The sequence below is a fragment of the Pseudochaenichthys georgianus genome, chromosome 5, assembly GCF_902827115.2.
Source record: "Pseudochaenichthys georgianus chromosome 5, fPseGeo1.2, whole genome shotgun sequence".
Classification (NCBI taxonomy): Eukaryota; Metazoa; Chordata; class Actinopteri; order Perciformes; family Channichthyidae; genus Pseudochaenichthys; species Pseudochaenichthys georgianus.
The window spans coordinates 38,788,310-38,793,059 of record NC_047507.1 but is presented as its reverse complement, the minus strand read 5'-3'; positions in this window follow the sequence as shown (position 1 = coordinate 38,793,059).

Sequence of the window (4,750 nt, the reverse complement as noted above, 5' to 3'; positions counted from 1 at the left end):
TTATAAGGGAATATAAATGTGTCTCACTATTAGATTATACAAAACACAATATCATGTAATGTTATTTAATGTTAGGTAATATACAATATAAAGTATTTCAGTTTGGTATTCAAAAAATATTGAATGCTTTTACAAAAAAAAGGAGGATATTGTACTAAAAACATTTTAGTTATCAATCTAAGACAATATGTTGGGTAATTAACAATTGAAAATCATCTTTTATTTGATAAAACAACTTTTGTTTACCAACCAATAAAGCATATTGGATTAAATTCAATGTGTAATGGCAATTTTAATGTTCCAATGTCCTATATCCTTTTGCCATTACTTCACAGGAGGGCTGGAGAGTGATCCAGACGCAGACACAAACAGATGATTTTCCGGTCCTTTGCTGTAGTTTAGAATGATGTTTTATTTTGCGCTTTACATACCAAGGTTTAATTACAGTCAATACAGTTGTGGTGAGCATCTGCCGGCTGGTGAATTCGGTATGCTCTTTCCTTCTGTGTCCTCATCCTTTCCTGTCACATATGACCCCTTTCCCGGTGCAGCTAAACCCCGCCACCAAGTGTTCAAGATAGTATTGCACTATACACATCAATTAAATAAACTGACATGCCAACAACACCCATAAAATGGCTCCAACACAATGTCTATAATATGTTTGACAAATAGCCTACAAATAGTGCAAATAAATACATGTTCAATTGGTAATAGTTAAATATTAGTTTGAGATGTTATTGGTTTGAACAGTAAAACAAAACAACAGGAACACAACAATAATAGAACATTATATTGTTATTTTCATCTATGAAATCCCACATCCATGAGAAGAGATGGACTGATTCCTGAGAGTCTTGTACATGAGTATTTACATGTTTTTCTACTTCGTACTTATACTCCACTACAATTCACAGATAAATCGTGTACTTCTCCTCGACTCCAGTTCAGAAGTAAATGGTGTACTTTTACTCCACTACATGTATTTAATACCTTTAGCCACTTTACAGATTTTGATGTGAAATATAATCAAGTGTTAAATCAGACTTTAATTCCACCTGGAGTAAATTCACAAGCTACCCTGCAGTATACAAAGTCATTAAAACTAGCTGCACCTTTACCAGCTTTGAGAACACTTTCATGGTCAATCATTATAAAACATATCATATATATTATTCTGGAATGGACCAATCTGCAGGATGACTACTTTTACTTTTGGTAATTTAACTATATTGATGATAATACAATTGTACTAATTGAATAGTATTTTGAATGCAGAACTTTTACTTCTAAACAGAGCCGCCGTGTGGACGGGCCACACCCACGGCCCGTCCAGGGTAGGGGTTAGTTGAAGCTTCAACTCTTCTGCCCATTAACTTTGAATAGAGTGACGTCACGCTTTGCCGAACTGCATTATGGGAGCGTTGCTTCGCTTTGCTCGCGTTGCTCGCTTCAAAAGTTGAGCAATGTTCAACTTTTGAAGCTTCGGCGGAAGCGTCAGCCAATCAAATCATATGCCAGTACAAGCTCTAGCCAATCAAAACACGTGTGTCCGGGGTGGGAGATTCATGTTGGTCGAGTTTCAGACAAGCTTATCGGCAAGCTTCAACGCACGCCGCCTTGTGGACGCTGCGTAATCCTAGCCTGAAGTTGAATAGTCCATTTAGTTTAGGAACTTTCCTAACGGAGTGAACTGACCCGGAAGTCCCTAAGTGGCAGCCATGATAAGTGCCGTTCGAATTCTCTAGATTGATAGGAAAGGAGGTTTCAAACTTCCTTTATAACCTCCTTTAGCTTAGGAACCACTGGACCTCAACGGTACGTCCACACAGCAGCTTCAGAAGAATCTTCCACCGCTTCCAACGCTTCTCTGCCCATTGACTTTGAATGGGGATGACGTCACTTTGCCTCGCTTTTCGCCGAACTGCATTGTGGGGGAGCGAAGCGAAGATTTCCAGGATGTCCAGGATTTCCAGGATTCCAAAGTTGAGCAATGTTCAACTTTTGAAGCTGAGCTGGAAGCGCCAGCCAATCAAACACGTTTATGCAAATCTGACAGTAGAAGCGCTAGCCAATCAAACCGCGTGTAAGCAGGGAGAACCAGACCGCAGTTCATTTCCTCATATTCCAAACGAGACATTACGGTAGCAAATCACCCGGTTCTTTACGACCAGAACTATTAACGGGATACAAACCGGAGGAACCAGGCATGGAGGGAGGTGGCAGAGACAGTGGGTGAAACTGGTAGGTTTTCGCCTGTTTGGGGAGTTTATATATATATATATATATTGCTCGCATAAAATCCCCGGGTTTTTTTGCTTTGTATGTCGGGGGCGGGAGATTCATGTGATTGGTTGTTGGTCGCATTGCTCGCAAAAAATCCCCAAGCTGTCAGACACGCCCAGCTCCAAGATTTTTGAAAAGCTGCTGTGTGGACGTACCGTTACGGCCCGTCTACACTACAGCGTCGACAGCGTCGAAAGCTCCAATCTGCCCATTCACTTTCAATGGGGTGACGTCACGTAGCCTCGCTTTTTCGCCGAACTGAATTGTGGGTAGCAGAGCGGTCCGTCTCAGGCGTTTCCGGCGACAGAAGTTGAACAATGTTCAACTTCTGACGCCGGAGTAGCCAGCGCCAGCCAATCAAATCCCGTTTCTGAAAATCTGACAGCCGTAGCCAATAGCCGCGTTCACACTGCGGTACTTTTCCCACAAAGGTTCATGTGAACTTAGTTCATGATCGCGTTCACACCAAAAAGAGCCGGTACTAAAAGTAGTTCATGCGAACCTTTTTACCCCCACTTTCGAGCGGCTCTTTTTTGAGAAAAGAGCTATATTCCTGATTGGCTGGGCGAATTGCAAACCCCGCCCCGTAAAACTCCCAAAAAGTTTTGTGAAGCCGCCATTTTATTATCCTCGCATTAGCATTAGCATTAGCCCAGCGCAGAAACGCAGAGAGACTAACTTATGGCAACACAAAATAAAACATGGGAGCGGTGGAGATGAGGAGGTGTCGGCGTTCTGGCGATTTACTCAGTCCCCAACTCCGGGGACTTCCGGCCGGGGACTTTGGGCGGCAGTATACGCCGTGAAGTGGGTTGCGGACTGCCAGTAAACCCAAAGCAGAAGAAGAAGAAGTGACGTCAGCGGCTTCATTTGCCTAATCCACCCCCAGGGACTTTTTCTGGTGTGAACGCGATCTGTACTTAGTTCATGCGAACTAAAGAGTTCGCATGAACTAAGTTCGCATGAACCTTTGTGGGAAAAGTACCGCAGTGTGAACGCGGCTAATCAAACCGCGTCTAAGCTGGGAGAGATATCCCGCCGTTCATTTCTATATTTCAAAAAAAGTTGGAGGAGAAACTAACTATCGCCGTAGCAATCACCCGGTTTTGTATGACCAGACCCTCTTCACCTACCAGGATACAAACCGGAGGAACCAGGCATGGAGGGAGGTGGCAGAGAAAGTGGTAGGTTTTCGCCTGTTTGGGGAGTTTATATATATATATATATTGCTCGCATAAAATCCCCGGGGGTTTTTGCTTTGTATGTCGGGGGCGGGAGATTCATGTGATTGGTTGTTGGTCGCATTGCTTGAATAAAATCCCCAAGCTCCAGACACGCCCAGCTCCAAGCTATTTTTGAAGCTGTAGTGTGGACGCTCCGTTACCGAAAGGAGAGGAGAAAATGCTGCCCCACAATGACTTGCAGCCGCAGCATTTGACGTCACACAACAGTCGGCCGTTCACGGAAACAAACGATTATGAGTGCTTTGTTTTGAACGTGCATCAGTATTATAATCAATAAGAGAAATATGAACGTTAGTTTTGACTGAAATGATCAAATAAAGTCAACATTTCACTGAGCTGTGTGGGGTTTGTTCAACTTTTAAAAGATGTTTGAATGGTGATGTACACAGTGATAGGTGTTAAGGACTAACGTTTATAATAAATACATTTTGTGTATTAATTTTAAGATCTTTTCATAGTTCATACAATCATACGTATTGGGATCATTTGTATTAATGTGGACCGGAGGGAGAGGGTGACAATGAGCATAAGTTTCACTTTCCTTTTTTATTTAAATTCCAACTTTGGTCATGAAGAATATGTTTCTCTGTTGTCCACGTTAATAAAGCATAAAACAACAGCATCAGAGCACGGAGCAGAGTCAATGAGTCCGTCGTTCTTATCAAACATCCATGTTGTAGTCCGCTGTATAGAAAACTGTAGTTTCCATAGTTTCCCCACAGCAGCAGACCATGCAGCAGACGCACAAAATGACGTCCGCTGGCGCATCATAAACACGTCGGATAGTGAAAGTGCAGTCGGATTCTCTAAAGTACCGCAGTCTCTTCTCCTAAGTCCTTTTGAATTCTCCTATCCACTATCCCTTAACCCCGTGACGTTTCACTCAGAGGTCAAGGAATAGGAGATAGGGTTAGAATTTAGGAGCTGATTTTTAAACTATCCGACCGCAACCCTACACTCTGGCACTTCTACTTTTACACATTAAGTACAATATCTGAGTACTCCTTCCACCTCTGCTGATTCCAAACCGGTAGTTTCGGTTTTGCTGTTTTGTTTATTGTTATTGTTACTTTGTGCTTGCGGTCTTTGTGCGAACAATTATTTGTGTATTTCATGTTTGATTATATGTATACCGTATTAAACCGTTACAGATGTTACATCCAATGTGGCAACCAGGGGGCGCACTTCGTTGTCCAAACTCCTACAATCTCCCTAGCACT